Source organism: Dermacentor variabilis, chromosome 6 (genome assembly GCF_050947875.1).
Source record: "Dermacentor variabilis isolate Ectoservices chromosome 6, ASM5094787v1, whole genome shotgun sequence".
Classification (NCBI taxonomy): Eukaryota; Metazoa; Arthropoda; class Arachnida; order Ixodida; family Ixodidae; genus Dermacentor; species Dermacentor variabilis.
In genome coordinates, this window is record NC_134573.1 from 53,331,266 (window position 1) to 53,350,401 (window position 19,136).

Genomic DNA, 19,136 nt, shown 5'->3' on the forward strand with positions numbered 1-19,136 from the left:
AATTGCAGAGGAACATCCTCATCATTTGGACTCGGTACGTTAGACCTGACGTAACCTTCTCATTTATATTGTTGTTCTTAATATTATATTATCGCTAATAGGAGTAGTATTACTCGTAGTATAGAATGAGTACTAGCAATAGTAACAGTAGTAGTGACAGCACAGTAGTAGTAGTAGCAGTAGTAGTAATAGTAGTAGTAGTAGTAATAGTAGTAGTAGTAGTAGTAGTAGTAGTAGTAGTAGTAGTAGTAGTAGTAGTAGTAGTAGCAGCAGCAGCAGCAGCAGTAGTAGTAGTAGTGGTGGTGGCATTAATTATTATCGTTCCATTCTATTCTAAATGGTCATGGAAACAGTCAGTGGTTGTTGCCCAACGGAAACGCCAGGCGAGAGGTAGCATAGATGAAATAGAAAAAGCGAACGATGCGTACGCAACCGCAACCTCCGAAATAAAGACCCCACATCAGCTCCTAAATCATTAAATAGCAAAGGTAACTTCGCTTTTTGTTCGTTTAGAGGCTCCTTTGGCGGCGCAGCTTCAGTTACAGATGACTCACTGAAACGCAATGCATTTCGGGGAGTGCAACACTTATGGGCTACAAATTTTATTGCTTACCCCCTTTCCAGTAGATGGAATGCGAAATCAGAGGATGGAAGCGCAGGTTGCAAAAGTCACATAGATATAAAGCTGAACGAGGGTGCCAACTACCGCTTACCTCGGGTAAAATAGTACAAACATCTTTGTGCGTGGATGAATGAACACAGTAGACATCCGAACACACAGTTTTTCTTGTGTTTGGTGAACGTCGGCGGCTAGGCGTTGCGCCTTTCGCAGGAGCACTTCATCAAGATCAACCGCCAACGAGCCGGCGCTCTGATTGCCGGCGCACAGGGGTGGCATCGAAGGAGGAGGCAAGACAGCAAGGCTCGGTCCGTGCGCAAGAGATGACGCCAGCAACACGCAGCTATAGCAGCGTGCTCACCCCGGCTACGAAGCTGGTTACGGCGAGGGACGACGGCCCCGCGAAACAGAGGAATGCGTGTCAAATAGTTTAGCTGTAAAATGCAAACCATATGTCGGCTTTACCGGCTATAACGTTTTTGCTACCCTAGCTTGAATGAAACTGTTATAAGATTATAGTGGGTCTAAAGCTAGAATATGGGTCTTTTGCTGAGTAGCCTCATGCTAAATATCTTGCATTCAACCTTGAGGCGTGCAGAACCGTCCCGTACACTTCATCCTGTCTTACTGTCTCCTTTCAAATATCTCTAAAATGAAGAAACAATTAGACCTTACTGACCTTTCATTACGTCAACGTATATGAGCACGCTGACGGGTTCGTCTCATGCAGAATAGGGGTAGTGTACCAGAGACCTTTCTCTTGTGGCAACAGCTACATAGGGCAGACGGGACGGTGTCTAAACCTCAGACTGCAGGAGTACCACGCAGGAGTAGAAGCATTGGCGGGGGGTGGCAAATTGGCTGACCATTGTCGACAATGTCGTTATTGCACGCCTAGGTTCCACGACACTAAAGTCTTGAAGATGTTTGCGTCACAACTGAGCCGACAAAGCTATGAAGCTTACTGTATAAAAATGTAATCTGGCAGCTGCGTAAGCAGCTCTTCAGTGTCATTATGTGATAAAGAGTTCAAATATTTACATGCAAATTTGTGGCACTGACATCCGCATGCCAAGGTCGAGTGATGGTTTTCTGATGATTAGCAAGGGTGAGTATGATACATGTATAAATGCGGGGTTTCCCGGAGAAAATCTTAGTTGAAGTTCCGCGCCTGTCTTGTGTGTTCTTTCTTTGTCCATTGTTTTTGTGCGGTTACATGATGCTTTCCAATATCGACCACCAACTAGCCCGCCTATTCTGTTAAAGACCTTTATGATGCCTGTGCACATTTCACAAAGTATAAGAAATAAATGATGATCCACCACACCGCTTTTTTCAGACGTCGCCATTACATCTCACCTTGCATCAATTACAATTTGACAGTGTCTGTTGCATTATTCGCAAGCGCCGGGCTGTTCAGCAACGAAAAAAGAAGAGGCATTACGTCGAGCGCGATCAGATAATGTTGAATGTTGACTAAAAACCGGGTTTCATTGCGCCAGTCAGTTTCATTAAAATTCCGTTTGTTTAACCTGTCGATGGGATTGAGTTTCTCTGCGGCTTCTGGGGCGCTATGTTCCACAAATTTGGTGACAAGACCCGTCACCGTCCTAGAGACGGGCACGAGTTTCCGGTTTGATGATGGACAAGCTCAAGGCGAAACGGGCTTCACAACGATTCCTTAACAGTCGTATCATGAAAGAGGCAAATGCCGTCCTTCGTAACGATTCTACAACGCATGAGCAGTCGGTCTCTATTGACGGACCGCTTAAGATAAATAATGTTGAGTTCAACAAGATAAATGTGGAACTAGAAAGTCCCATCACGGACGAAGACTTCGAAAACGAGTACGAACCAAGCCTGCAGTGCGGAGACAACGTGACGCGTGTGCTTGATGAGCTTATTAGCACGCGGTAGCGTATTTAAAGTACGTCATCCTTCGCCGCTGAGGACTCGATGGTCCGTACGGTCGCTTCACTATCGGAAAGAATGGGAGCTAAGCCACCGAAACTGTTGATAGCTCCTTTCTCCGGAGACCTCAGCAAATGGACCGAATAATAATAATAATAATATTTGGGGTTTTACGTGCCAAAACCACTTTCTGATTATGAGGCACGCCGTAGTGGAGGACTCCGGAAATTTTGACCACCTGGGGTTCTTTAACGTGCACCTAAATCTAAGCGCACGGGTGTTTTCGCATTTCGCCCCCATCGAAATGCGGCCGCCGTGGCCGGGATTCGATCCCGCGACCTCGTGCTCAGCAGCCCAACACCAGCAAATGGACCGAATCCTTTGAGAAATTCGCACAGATAGTTCATAATCATAGGATACTGTCTGGGCATCAGTTACTCTTGACCAACAGAAAATAATATTCGGTGTATGGTATCGTCCTCCTTCTTCTCTACCCTCGTTTATTAACGACCTTCATGACGAACGTAACCTAATACACACCAGATTTCCATCGGCTTCCTTGTCTTTACTAGGTGATTTGAACTTTACGAATATTTCTTGGTTCACCCAGCCTCGCACCCTATCTCAATTTTCATGCGATGCGAGCGATTGTCTTGATTTATGCTCTGTTTTTTCACTTACCCAATTAGTCACTAACGCTACCAGAATCGCTGTCAACATAGCCAACACTTTACATTTCATCTTAACCAATCGAGCCGACTTTGCTTCAGCCATCACCTATTTAACTAACATAACAGATCACTCGTTGCTCATTTTCAACATTAACACTGCCTGTCCTAAACCTACAAGAAAGAAAAAGACCACACTAGATTATATTATTGCAGACTTCGATGTCATTAACAATGAATTATCAGTTTTTACTCAAAACTTCTTCAGACACTTTAACGAACGCTGTGTGCAAACTAACTGGATATGTGCAGGGCCAAAGTTCACGAACTAACTCAAAAATATGTTCCAAGACGCACCATCACTTCTAATCCTCAAGCCCCATGGTATACCTCCCATTTAAGACGCCGATCTAACAGAAAAAATAGCCGATATCGTACAGCCAGGCAATCACAATGTAACGCACACTGGGACGCATACAAGACTGCCGCTGATGCGTATATAACTGCGCTTAAGCAAGAAAAAGATAACTTCCTCTCTAACACTTTATTATCGAAGCTATCTACCAACATTAAAACATTTTGGCGCGTCATCAACCCGCATACCGAAAAATCTATTAACTTAACTGACGCGTCAGGTGACACTATTCCGGCTCATTTATGCGCATGAGAACTTAACGAAACCTCTGTTCTGAACTTCTCGCGCACATCAAACACCAAACATCCCGTTCCACTCTGGTATAATTTCCCAACTATGCCTCAAATTTTCATCGATGCTAAACTTATCGATGCCCTAAAATTTCATTCATCGCCCGGTTTTGACTGTATTCATGCTAAATTTAAATAAAAATACAATTGTCTACAGTTCCATAATACTAACAAAGATATTTCCGCAGTCTGTCGATAGTTCCGCTCTGCCAACACAATGGAAAGTCGGGAAGGTGGTTCCATTATTCAAGTGAGGAAATAGAACATCCCCTATAAATTATCGCCCCATCTGGCTCACTAGTACTTGTTGCAAACTATTAGAAAATGTCATCTTCATTAGCCTTGTGAGCTTTCTCGGGTCTAATTCATTTTTTACACCCGCACAGCATGGCTTTCGTAGGTCATTTTCTTGCGAAACACAACTTGCCAGCTTCACTATAAAACTTCACCATGTATTAAATCGCGCATCAGAAGCTGACTGCATTTTCCTAGATTACTCGAAAGCACTCGACAAGGTATGTCACCGCTTATTATTTTTAAAGCTAACGCAACTGAATATCGACGATAAGGTTCTGAAATGGATTGAATACTTTCTTCTTAACTGATCGCAGTTCGTTTACGCTAATAATTTTAACTCACCTTTCAGCGAAGTTTACTCGGGCGTGCCCCAAGGGTCAGTGCTTGGACCTCTTTTATTTATTATTTACATGAGTGATCTCCCTTCCATTGTATCATCTAACATTCTTTTGCTTGCTGATGACTGTGTTGTTTTTCGCGAAATAAAATCCCCCGACGATGCGAACAGTCTTCAGCGTGACCTCTCAAACATTTCTCTTTGGAGTAATTCATGGCTTATGGAACTTAATACTAATAAGTGCAAAATTATGCGAATATTAAGACGTGCCAACTCTCCGCCTGTATACTACCTAAATAACGTTGCTTTAGAAGCGGTTACTTCATATAAGTACATGGGTGTTTATATTTCTGCTGACCTTAACTGGACGCGCCATATTGAATACATTACTAATGAAGCTAACCGCATGTCGGGCTACGTGCGCCGTAACTTTTCCAAAACTCCATCTTCTTTGAAATTATTGCATTATACAACACTAAGACGTTCTAATTTGGAATATGCCGCCGCGGTATGGGATCCGCATCATTAAAAACTGATAACGTTACTTGAGCTGGTTCAAAATAACGCTGCTCGTTTTATCCTGTCCAACTTTAACAGTACCGCAAGTGTAACAAGCATGAAAGCTAATCTTTCTTTACCTCTTTTAGCATCCCGCCGGCAGACAATTCGTTTTAGCCTTTTTCATAAACTATAGCATAGCGCCATGGTACGCGATTCCCTCATTTCGTCCACTAGTTTCGTGTCAAATCGCATTGGCCATCGTCACAAGTGGGCATTGAAACTTGTAAGACTGAAACTGCATTTCAGTCTTTCTTGCCTCGCACATCACGCGCATGGAACCGCCTTCCCGCAGATATCGTTGACATAATTGATAACTAGCATTTTCGTTCTGCACTAGGTAACATTGTATAACAAGAGGATGATATTACTTGTTCTGTAATATGCATTGTACTTATTTATGTATTTGTGTCCCCCTTTATGTACTCCCTTCCTTAATGCCTTTGGCCTTGAGGGTTCAATAAATGAAATGAAATGAAAAAAAGAATGCAAATGCTACCTCCACAGGGAAAGTTCATTACTTCCGTCCGTTTCTTGAAGGAGCCGTGGCTTCAGCGGTTGCGGGTCTTCCGATGGCAGAGCATATTGCCAGGGGTAATAGTAATGCAGCAGAAACGGTTCAGGAACAAGGTGCAACCAGGAAGAGAAATACTTCCCAAGGTTACACCTTTTGACTCCAGTTCATTAATCTGGTAACACAAGAGCCCTGAGACAAATATATGGCCACGTATTCAACATCCGAGGTCTAGGGTCACTGAGCGCAAAGAAGCGATTATTTGCACCGATGCTGCGTGACATCCTTCAGAGGCCATTACCATGAGACGCCGTAGTTTATTATCATCGTAATTCTGCCACCCGAGTTCTGCCAACCAAGAGCCACCGCGCTGTCTTTTCTTCAAGATTAGGTAATCTACACATGCTGATTTCTGTCGAACTGCAGAGTCTGGAGAAGACATACTACGGATACAGTAGCGTATGAGACAGCGACGGTCAGGTGGAGTCAAGCTAGTCATGTCGTGGGCACAAATGGAAGGCTACTTCTTCTGTCTTTCAGACCTTATTCGGCTTGAGATTCTCGAAGAAGCAAGGAGATGTTTGTGTTCTCTATGTCAGGCCAGCACATGACAGAAGCGGGCCGTACTGACATATCCCTTACGCAGAAAGCAATAAAGAATGCTTCCGGAGTAGAATTTAAGCTCAACTGTCACGTAACTCCGTAGTAAATGTCCCTTGCTCGAGGTGCAAAGTTCGTCACACCTCAAGTATGTGTAAACCACAAAGAATTGCTCCCTACTAGCTGCAGGGCGTCAGGAACGACAGTCCAAATACGACCATTTGCTCGTCTGTAGGAAGAGGGCGACGTAGTGACGATAAATCAAGGGCTTGTGTCTTCCCCCAAGCGTGCCGTGCTCGGGCAATCGATGCATTATCTGTCGTTACATACGAGGTGTCTTCGATGGTGGAAGACAATGTACCTTTTTTACCGAGGATGTGTCAAGACACCTGAGCGTAAAATGCGTTTGATCTAAAGAAATAGCAGCAATACCTTCACCAGAACTTGAGACAAACTATCATCAAAACGGCATACAAGTGGAGCTGTGCTTAAGGAGTAAATTTTCTGACATCGAGGTTGTGCTGACCGCCATCCAGATTTCGTACATTTTTCATGACATGAAAGAAACTGAAATGGAAGCATATTTTGTTGCTTTTTTCGAGATTCAGGGAAGAAATGTGGCGCAGCTGGTACACGGATCTGTTGTCACGCGAACTAATATCAGCATGCTAATTGGCTCTGTATAAATGCGGAGAGCATTGACAGGCGAGCTTTCACGGTATGAGGATGACGAATCGCTGATTGTAATGAAAGCGATGCTGGTTTGGACATTTCAAGGATTAACTACCCTGCTTGACATCACATCCAGCCCCAGCTCGGTTGTTGTTTTGCGTTCTGTAAAAGCCATGCAATCGAGTCGGACGAGCTCCTGCAATCATTCTTGGAACCTCAACACCTTAGAATATAAGATGTGGGCGATGGAACATGAAGTAAGCAAACTTATGAAAGACTTCAGGAGCAACATCGCGCATCGCACCGGAATATGCGAAGCGCCCTTGCCTTAGAGGGGCGGCTTCGAACTTTCGCCAACCGACAACTTGCTGTTGTAGACCTTCAAAAAATACTTAATCATCTAGCGAGACAGAAAGGACTGTTGATGATATATGACAACACCTGGCAACTGCATATGTCCAACGTATTCATAAAGTTCCTTCAGATGAAACCAAGCTACATTACACGCCACTTGAAGAAGTCATCCGTGAACAAGCACTGATCAAGGTAGTTGGGTTGGTTTGGACGCGTCCCCGCATACCAAGCGGTGCAGGTGTCTGAACGAGTGCCTTGAATATAGAGACAATTGCTGTGCTGCAGGTAACACCTGCTTGGGATAACCACCGATATGAAAAGGTGCTCTTGTAGATATCCACATAGGGCCAAGACGAATATGGGTTTTGCTTCTTGTAGTTAGCCGAAGGCAACTTCATGGACACTGAGCTACAAGCTGCGCGAGAAAGTTCGTCGACTTGAAGAGTTCGGAGTTCGTTCCGACTCGACGGGCGACTGACCACCACGATGTACCACGGCGGGTTCTCACGGTACGCCGACTGACCATGGCCGTGTCGTCATGTGAACCTGCCGCGTTCCGGCACAAGGGAAAGAAAAGACGCTCAGCTGAAACCACTGAAACATTGTAAAGTAGCAACACTCGCCTCCTTTGTCATCACTTCTCCACATTTTTCCTCTCTTTCGCACTCCCTCTACTGCGTCGCCTCGGAGCTGGCGCCGCCTACAGCTCTTTAGCGCAGCAGAAGAAATACCTCACGTGTAGAACGGCGGTGCGGTGTAAGTATTCGCGCTTGCTTTCTTGCTGCGAGTAAATTCCTGTTCAGCATAAAATTTATATACGGAGAGTTATACAAATTCACTGACGGCCGCTTCCCTTCCCTGTTCTGATAACGATTTTTTAGGTATCGATACGAGTGCTAAGCCGTTCTATGACAACTTCCAATGCATCGCGTGCGCTGCGGTTAGGTACTCAGTATTAGTAAAGTGTACGTTCCAAGATCCTGTTGCGAAATTTTGTGAATAACACGTCTACGATCGTATGCCAACATCCTAGAATCCAGAAAACCCTAAGTAACCTAAATTATCCCCGCAATCCGTATTACGTGAATTCGGGCCGTGTCCTAGCTGTGGCGCACAAAGGCTGGCAGAGGGCAAGAACGATCGCTTATTTAAAGATTCGATAGGGCATTCCAAACTACAGTGCCACCAACGTGCGTGCTTCTCAATTTTGTAAGCACGCGCAGTGTGCTCAGAGGCGGGGGCTTGTGCTATTCTGGGCCTTGTGCCTCAATGTCCAGAGGAGAATGCGCGCTCGAACATCGAGTGGGTACTCTGCGTACAGAGAAAATGAAATTAGTTTTTTTAGCATTCGTTCGCGAAGCGGGAACGTGGTAACAGCGCTTCATTCAAGGTCAAACATGAGCATTTTGAGCTTACGTTGAATAAATTGTTTCTTTTTCAGGTTATTGGCCTGACGAATAACATTTCATCGTGCGTTAGCTCGTCCGTTCACAAAGTGATGTTCTTCTCGCGAACCAAATTGTCATAAGGTCCATGCACTGCGAAGGGTTGTGTTGGCTCCGAAATAACATTTGAAAGGTATGACTTTAGTAAAGTGATGACCACCCAAGGAATTGCCGCGCTATCGCGTGGCCGAAATTGTGATAAATGGAATGATCAGTCGTTCCTATTTAGATGCCATTAGGTTGTATTATTACGCAAATAAACGCACCAGCCTACGAGCGGTACAGACAACTGTGTCTCAGAGACCAAGTGGCAGTACGAACTAATAATGGAACGAATGAGCTAACGAATGACAAAAATAATGACCAAACAACTGAACGGATGAGCAAACGACTAAACAAACGGTGCCTAACCCAGCCAGTGAACGATCGGGCGACCACATGTTTTCTTTTTGATTGCGCCACCACTGCATTTTAAGCTGCATACGCTTTGAAGCTCATGCGAATTAGCACGAACCTTTGAAAGACCTATGATGCTGTCATTCGGTGACGATCGCTTGCTTTCGGCAAAGCTCGCAAGTTTTTCATCGGTGCCTCTGCATCGCAAATGCACAGGGCCACCAGCAGCGACGAACATCATGAAAATGGGCAAAGAAGGCTATTCGTAATAAATAAGGCTATTAAGTAACCGCAGAAGGCAAAAATTTGCTTTCGTAAGATGAGTTTTCATTCTCGAGTCTCAAATTTTGTCAATAGGACTGTGTTGAATCTTGAAAGTTTCATAATGACGTTATTGCACGCCTGTTGGCGTGCAAAACAATTAATCGCGCCCAATGCGACCACGTAGTTCTTATGTAAACAAAGCATACGGCCCGTAGGCTTAGTGTTAACGCATGTCGAGAAATGACAACACAATCAGTGAACTGTGCAATATTTAGTGCGTTATGGCCCAGTGCGTTATGGCCCACAACATATCACAGAAGCTTGACACATATTATACTATAGAAACAGCGCAAAGTAGTCTGAAGGATGTTGGCCTGATGTCCTTCCTGCTAATTCCATGTATCCATGCCTTTCTCCTTAACCCATCGCGCCTACCGAACGGTAAAGAGAATAGCATAGTGCCTGCAACTTCAACTTCAACTTTATTAATTCTTCTAGTACGCACTAGAAACATTCATCCTGGGCTTAAAGCTGCCATAAGCAGCTTGAAGGGACCCAAGAGACGTTGCTGTGCATGGAAGGGCGATAACAGGGAGAACTTTGTAACATAAAACAGTTCACACGCAGTTCAAAGCACAAAAAAAATCAATTGTAACATTTTCATATTTGAGCCTATTGACAAGCTACTTTTCTTGAGATACAAAAACAGACAACATTCAAACATATCTGCTAAGATTAAGAAAAAAATACCGTGACATTACCGTCTTTCTCATCAGCCTTGCAGCCATCAGCTACATCTTGTGCCGTCAAGCACTTATATAGTGCTGGATGCTGAGAGGGCACGTAGTTGAGCCACACGCGTTCACAGCACGTGGTGAAGATATACGGACTCTAAAGTTCATACACGCGCTCATTCGAAAGGTTATCTGAAAGCTTGCAGCGTAGAACAAACATTTTTATTCGTACACAAAACATTAAATTACGTGAATCACAGCAATCACATCACAGCACGATGATACCCAGAATCTCGTTTGCTCATTTATCATTAAATAAACAGCAATGAACAAGCCTCGTCAGTGTTTAACCCACACAAATGCATTTCTTTAAAGTGCCCGTCAAATGCTCCATCGTGCGTTATCTTGTCGCCAAGGGGACGCTACATTAGTGCAAGCTACGTGCTACAGGCACGGCACTGCTGCCATATAACAAAAGCTTACAGCAGACATAAGTTTGACAGAATGCCAACAAAGCTTATTCGCCCCATTGCCAAAAACTGTTTAGTCAAAGTCGTAAGTGACTGCTCATTACAATGTATCTGCTCACGCCAGCCACATTATCGAGTAACGAAAAGCAAATGACGGGGGCGACCACGACGCCACTGCCTTCTCTTCGACAGCGATGAGTAATCACCTCGGCAACAAGCAGCAACAGAGCAAGGCTGCTTCCTATAGAATTAACAGTGAAGTAATCGCTGAAAGGAATCTCAACTGACAGGAGACTCCCCCTGTCGTTAGGCGAAGGGCAGCCCCTCAAAGCACGCGTCACAAGGCCCGACTCCTCCAGCGCCAGAAGTAGCCGTTGGTGCTGGTGCCTGCGGTGAGAAAGTGCAAGCGACACTCATTCGCGAGACAGACAGTACACACAACATGTGAAAGTAATACACTATCGCGATGAAAATTCCATGGACCCTCGAGGGGCGTGCGCGCTGTAGCACTGCCATGGCCTCCAAGTTTGGCTGCAACAAGCACAAACTCAATGAAAGCACCGTCAAACTTAAGCTACAGCATCCCTCGAGCAAAGCTGGCGAGGTGTTCTGTAATACGTTGCTGGCATAAGCGGTGCGCCCACAAACACAAGCGACCCTTCTCCGGTTTTTGCATACCACATGGTGATGCATATAATGGCCGCAACTGGACGGACAGTAAACTTCCAACTACGAATTCTGATGGTTGCTTCCTGATACAGGCTTTTTCTATGAGTGGCTGGAGCCTCTAAAATTTGGTAAAATGCATCGAAATGGCTGTCATTCATGACCCTAAAATTGAGTAGTGCAAAGTCACATTCTTGGACAAAAGCATAAATATATGACGCGTGCACCCACCACCGTACATGACGGCTGATTCGGCGGGGTCGCTGTTGTGTGGATTTGCGAAATTTTCGCACCAAGAAAAACGCGTACTTTTGGCAGCTAACGCGAAGCACAGCGGCCAAGACGGCCTCGACAATCTTTCAGCGACGAAAGCCAGCAGAGTTCATGGTTGTGAGTCACTATCGTGGATGGATGATCAAAAAGTACGGTCAAAATTTGGAGGTGACAGAAGCAATCTCAGCAATCGAATTATTGCCCTCTGGAACATAAATAAGTGGGTACCTTCGTAATGAACAATTCACGACTAGGCTGGAGCTGGGAAAGGATGCCTCCTGTGCCGAATCCACTAGCATTCTTCGGAAAATACGTAGTAGCAGATCAGCCAACGTGCGCCAACAGAGGAGAAGTCTTGAGATGGCGCAATAGCGCAGAGAACGCATAAATTTGTCTGTGGCCTCATAATAAAGACGTGTCTTCCTTCAAAAGTTCTACGACTGGACGGGCGATACCAGCAAAGCTTACAGCTAAGCTGTTTGCCTAACTGTCCAGTATGAATGAGCCGTATGCGTGGTCTTGTAGGGGGCGTGTGCCTGGGCTGTCTAACTATGATAATGTTAAAGAAATAATGCTTACTCTCCGGTAATCTAGAGTAGACGTAAGCATGAAATGGCTACTGGCAAAGCTACAAGCGTGGAGATGATGCTAGAGACAATCTTAAAATGGGTCAGTTCATGTTCGCAACGGCACACACCATCGCACCACACCGCACCAGACCATGTTGCACACCGGGTGATAGGGACGCGCAATAGTATCCAGCCTCATTAAAAGTCTCGTCTCGGTCAAACAGCAACCTGCGGTTTGCCTGAAGCTACCGGCTTGGACGCTGCCGAACGCTACCGGCGCTGCCGCGTGGTGCACTGCGCGCGCCGCAGACATCACCTACCATTGGGATTGAAAAGAGCACAGGAGACTGTCTGAGCTCCAAACGATTACAATAAAGTGTATAGTGCCCTGTATGTGTCTTTAGTGCGTCCCCCGCTTTTTGGAAATGACAAATAAAACTTCAGCTTACTAGAAGTTACAGCTTCATTGATATTGTGAGCACACCATTGGAAGTACTCGAATGCAATATTTTTTGTCATTTGTTTGGGAAGTAATTAGCATACGTAATGCGGTCTTCACTCGTTGCCTCGGTGATCTCGTTCTGTTGTCGCAACGTCCCCGGATATTCTCCTTTCAGTGTCCATATAGCGGTTCTGGCTCTTGGCTCAAGGTCACTTGAAGGTCGCCGAGGAGAGATACAAAGTTTTTGATGCTTAAAGTTTGCGGCACGAGAGCCGTATACAGGAAAACGAACAATAGCACGCCGTAGAAGAATGAAAAGAGACGTGATTTCTCGGCGCGCCGCACCTGTGGAGGTGTGGAGTGCACTCGCGCTGGCCGCCATTGCTGCCGGCGGCTTCTGCTGTCGTCTGCCCTCGATGCGGCAACACAGGAGTTGTTAGCGGGAAAATACCGGAATGGGGGCCGCGGTAGCCGCCGCGGCAAGAAGTGTATCATTGGACATTGCAGAAGTAGACTACAGCAACAGTTGCATCTGCATCAAAAAATGGGAAAACTGTGAAGACTCCTGATTTGGCGCACAACCGAAGAAGCGGCCGAGTCGGAGGGGAGGCGCCGACAGCAGAGATGCGACGTGCCTGTGCGAAAGCGGTGAATGCGGCCAATTACTTTGCCTCCGAAGAATGTCAGCGACAGCAGATGCGAGAATCTAATCGTCGAGTCGAACACGAGCTACCTATGGAGATCGCGCAATGTCTTGCGTCGCTGACAGCCTCGGCATGTCTTGAAGTAGCGGGCGACGTCGGCGGTCAGGAGCGGCCAGTAATACTTTTCCGCTATCCTCGAAAGCTTACAGGATAATCTGAGGTGCCGAATGGCCGAACCGTCATGTAGGGTGGGCAGTACTTCTGGACGGAGGGTTTAGAGAGCCACTAAAAGGTAGTTTGCTCGGACTGGTGAAAATTTCTTCTTTACAGAAGGTTACCTTGAAGTGAGAACGAAGACAATCCTCACTCAGATGCCGTAGGGACGACGTCTGTCTTCCCTTCCAAATGCTCGATAACGTTTCTTTAGCTCCGTGGTGCTCGTTGTTGGTCAGTGAAGCCTTCCACGCTTATTATTCCAAGAAAAGCCTCCAGATCTGCATCATCTCGCGTAAGCGCGTCACTGGGGTTACATGATAGGCAATGGGAATAAGAGTGTTTTCGTCCAGAGTTGTAGGCTACATTGATGGCAGATTCTTGCAGTCTGAAGCTCTACCGCGCCAGCCATCCGGAAGGGTCCTTTAATTTCGCTAGCCAACCCAAGGTCTTATGGTCGCCGACTGCAAGAATCGAGGGTGACGGTCAAATTGAAGGGTCCTTTCGATTCGCTAGGCAACGGAACGCGTGATGGTTGCTGATGGCGAGGAATGCCTTTTTGGTCGTGGAATAATTGACTTCTGCTTTTGACAGCGACCCGCTAGCGTAAGTGATCACTCATTCGAGTCCGTCTATCTTCTGGACTAGCGCGGCACCGAGGCACCGGCAACCGGTGTCAGTGAGAATTTTGGTATCCGCGCCCTCGTCGAAGTGCGCAACTACCAGCGGCGACTGCATGCATTGTTCGAGTTCTTGAAGGGCGTCGGCCTGCGGCGTTTCCCACTTGAACTCGACATCACATTTAGTCAGATGTGCCGGCGGCTCAGCATTGCTTGAAAAGACATTGACAAAGCGCGTGTAGTAGGCAGACATGCCAAGAAATCTACGCACTGGCGCGTTGTCGATGGGATGCGGTAACGTTGCGATGGCAGCTGTCTTCGGCGGGCAGGTTCGCTGATGGCGTGGCATAGGAACAGAAGCTCATCGTAAGCGAAGCGCCGCTTTTCCGGCTTCAGAGTGAGCGCTGATGACATGATAGCCTCTAGTACTGCCACACTCAGCCAATAGTGATTGTCAAAATTTTCGTCGATGATGGCGACGTCATCCAAGGACACAAGGTACGTCTGCCATTTCAATCCTGCAAAAACCGTGTTCATTAGGCGCAGGAACGTTGCAGGGGGTGAGGAAAGTTCAAATGGCAATACATGTAACTCATAGAGGTCATCTGGCGTGATGAAGCGTTCTTTTCGCGATCTCTCTCGGCGACTTCTATCTGTCAGTAGCCAGATTTTAGGTGCATCGACGAGAAGTATTAAGCATTGAAAAACCGATCCAATGCGTCATCTACCCGTAGGAGAGGGTGTACATCGTTCCACGTGATCTTGTTTATTCGACGATAATCGACGCAGAAACGTAGGGTTTCGTCGTTTTTCTTCACGAAGACTACAGGAGATGCTCACGGGCTTTTCGACAACTGGATAATGTCGTCATGAAGCATTTTGTGGACTTGTTGCGTAATAGCTTCATGTTCTTCCACTGAAACATGATAAGGGCTCTGGCGGAGTGGTCAAGCGCACTATTCGCAAATTATGCGATGCTTTGCAACTGGCGTTCGTTGAATCGTCGATGATATCACAAAGAAAGCATTGTATTGTCGGAGGAGACTTCTGAGCTGTTGTGTTTTATTCATTGGAACACGTGGGTCATGTCGAAGTCTGGTTCAAGAAATATGGTCATCGGAGTAGATGCGGCAGAATCCGTGAGGACAAATGCATTGCTGGTTTCCACAATTTCCTCAATGTATGAGATCGTCGTGCCCTTGTTGATGTGCCTGAACTCCTGGCTGATGTTTGTCAGCATTTCGTTTCCCCTCGAGATATCGAGCGCTCTCTCTTGCGACGCAAGCTTCACGGCCGAGCAGTAGACGCTGGTCGCCCTCGACGACGCCTTTTATATCTGCGGGTGTTTCGCTGCCGACGGAAATGACCATGCTGGAGCGAGGCGGGATGCTGACTTGGTCCTCAAGTATACACAAGGCACGCTGACTGGAACGCCTCTCCGTCGATATCGCTTGGTCCTTGGACAGTGTTGCCGACTTCACCCTCAGGTCGATGATGGCGCTGTGTTGGTTGAGGAAGTCCAGGCCGTTGTTGTTGTTTACACGTCTTTATTCATATTTTTGCCCTTAAAGGGCTGCGGTGAATTGGCTTGGGGAGCGGCGGTAAGGGAAATAATTGGAGACTTAATTATCTACATCATGGGGTCTGATGCTTTCGCTGGTACGCTCGAGATGAAGAAGCGTGGTCCCAGTGGCTGGAGCCTCAGGATCATCCAGGAATTCGTACAGTGACCGCCAGAGCTCGTTGGCGGCCGCAGCACTGCAATGTCTCGCTAGCACCCAGGTCTGTAGGGAGGTTGGTCGCCATTCCGTTGGAAGCGAAGCAAGGGCCCTTTGCCTGGGGCCATAATACAGCGGGCAGTCCCAGATTAAGTGTTCGAGGTCCGCCCTGGTGTTGCAGGGGCTGCAGGTACCCGCACGCGAAAATTCCAGGTCACGAGGGTCCTCCTTTCTGCGAAAACACTGCGCGAGGAAGGGAGTAAGGAGGGTCCCAGTCTGTACCTGCCGGAGCAGAACCTGCTGCCGACGAACAACAGCCTGGGAGGGAAGGGGAGGAATGTCCATGGGATTAGACGTAGTGAAGAGATAGCTGCGTCGGTGGCGCTTGGCTTTGGCTATTGCTTCCATGGGATCGTACCACTGACTGTATTTCCGTGTCTTCAGGTGCGTTGTTCAATAATTGTTCGGGCGGTTTCGACAGCGCGGATAGTAGCGTGGCGCGTGCTTGCCGATGGGCCCGTTCATTTCCTGGTATACCCGTGTGACCCGGGATCCAGTGTAACTGAAAATCTTGACCTTGGTCACGCAGACGACGCACGTGGAGGCGGAGATGTTGGACCACAGCAGTGGTTGTGCGAGTGTCCTGGCAAGCTCTAAAGGCATTTTGAGAGTTCGTAAACACTTTGTAGTGGTGCTTAGCATCTCTTGGAAATTTGTTGGCAGTGTGTTCAGCATGCTTGGCAATATCTAGGATGGCATACAGTTCTGCCGTAGAGCTCTGAACGACATGTCTTGTGAGGTGGAGTTTACTGCCCCGTTCGGTTGCTTCCATATTTGTCCCCACCGTAGGGAACAATGGCTCCTCCTCTGGTCCTCCGATAGAAGCATCCACATAGACTATATGGCACCTGCCAGAGTTGTCGTTGCCCCACTCACGTAGTTGTTGCGTATATTTCTTATGGCGTTTGGCGTGGGCCTGTCTTCTTGCCAACTGATCTTGTGCCATGTTCTTCGGCAGTGGCTTGGGATCCGTAATTGGTACGTGCTCCCAAGGGGGAGATATCCGTGGAAGCGCCGGAAGGTTAGAGATGTCATGCGCAATTTTAACCAATGTGGCCCTTCCTGCGTTTGCGGACGTGAGGCGTGTCACATGAGTATGCTCGTGCATGGAAATAAGATCAGCACTGTCACCCAAAGCGCTGCAGCTCTTGAGTGCTGGAAGTGGCGTGTACTTTGGCAATCCTGTCATTACTCTCCTTGCCTCGTTGTTGAGGCGTTCCAAAGAATGTAGCTGTGTTCGAGTGATGGAGTGAAAATGGGGCGCCATACAGGATGCGAGAATGTAGGAAAGCCTGCACAAAGTGTCTCATTTCTTTTTCTTTAACTCCCCTTGTACGCTTGCAAATCCTGCGGAGGATTTGAGTGACCTGCTTGGTGACCTTTACTGTTTGATTGCACCACGTTATAGATATACACTGCCCGTCTAAAAACATTCCGAGTATGCGGATGACCCGGTTCCTTAGAATGGGTGTCTGTCCGATTGAGAGATGGACGCTGACTTTCTCCTCTTCCTTTGACTTTGACCTTTTCCCACCATGGATAACGACAAACTCGGTCTTATCCGGTGCTAGTGTAAGCCCTATCTCCCTCCTGAAGCTCTCGATTGTATTCAACGCCGTCTGTAGGGCCTCCTCTTGTTCTCCTAGGGAACCTCGCGTAATCCACAGCGTCACATCGTCTGCGTAGATAGCGTGCTCAATGCTTGTGATTGTCTCTAGTTTTACGGGAAGAGCTGCTAAACGATGTTGAATAATAATGGAGAGATTACGGCTCCCTGTGGGACTCCAACCCCGTTATGATGATAGGAGCTGAGGTCGCTGCCTACTTGAACTTGAAACGTTCTGTCATGCAGGAACGCAGCAATAAAGTTGTGCATGTTGCCTTTGATGCCCATTTCTTGTATCGCCTGCATGATAGAGGCGTGGGGAAGGCTATCGAAAGCTTTCCTGATGTCCACTCCAACAACTATGCGAGGACACGAGGACGAGACATCGAGCACGTCCTCTTTTAGGCGGACCATAATATCCTGAGTAGACCGACCAGGCCAGAAACCGTACTGAGTGTGAAGCAGAAGACAATTTACCTCCAACCACCATATTAACCTTGCGTTCTCCATGCTCTCCAAAAGTTTGCACAGACATGACGTGAGCAAAACTTGCCTTAAGTTTCCCAGGCAGTTCGGTGGTTTCCTCGGTTTCGAAATAGGCTTGACAATAGAGTGGCGCCATTCTCGTCGGAGAGTTCCTTCTTTCCATATACGGTTAAACTCCGCCAGAAGAGTATTTTTGCATCCTTCGGTAAGGTTTTGGATGTGCGCTGCCGTGATTCCATCAACCCCTGGTGCGCCACGGGTGTTCATTCTGCGTATGGAGTTTTCGAGCTCGCTGGCCGTGTAGGGCTGGTTTAGATCATCGTGTCCGTCTTGGTCATCGTCCCTCGCGTCGGTTATATTTAAGGTACTTTTTGCTGGGGAAAATATATCTGCCGCTTTCTCTGCGAGTTCGGCATTGGTGATGCCTTCTTTCAAGGCAACACGGGCTGCGACGTCTGAGGTTTTACGTTGCCCTAGAAGAGATCTCAATATAGCCCACGCCCTGCTTGAATTAGTCGATTCGTTGAGTTGCTCGCACACCTGCATCCAATGCTGGGAAGCTAGCTCTCCTGTATACTTCTCGACTTCCTCTTGTAAAGGGCGTAGTTTCGTTCGTAATGTCCGGGGGCGCCCTTTCGCTCGATAAGAAGACAGAAGTCTGAGCCTGCGGTTCCATAGATGCAGGAGGTGCCTATCCGGATCAGGTTGCTCCGGAGAAAACCACAGCGTCTTAGTTGCTGTGCGCTTGACACGCGTCATAGCTTGCGTTAAGGAGTCAAGACTGTTAACTGGGCCGTTTTCTGCTAGCAGCATCCGATATTTGTCCCAGTGCGTGATCGTACAATCCCGTTTGTAAGACGACGGGCGGCACGAGGATCCATTTGTTCTCACCATGAAGGCAATTGAAAGATGGTCACTGCCAAGAGGGTCCTCTAGAAGTCTCCATTGGCAGGTTCTGGGTCTCGAGGACCATGTTAAGTCTGGCGTCGTGTCTGCTTGCCTTGTGTCCTGTCCGAGCCTCGTATGGGATTGCGGCAGCACTGGCAACAGTGACATTGCATGAGCCACATGTTTAAAAAAGTTCATCGTTTATGCAGATACCCTGACCGGACACTTTTCACCCATCCCCCTCTGTCTCAAACGGCGACCTTCGTGGTGACACATCAACGTACTGCCCTGCCGGACGCTGAATCATTGCCACCTGGTGAATGCTGCGACTGCGTGGATTGATCGTGGCCTGCTGACATCATCAACAAGACTACCACTGGAGGTCTCTGCCCGGAGCACCTTCCCTT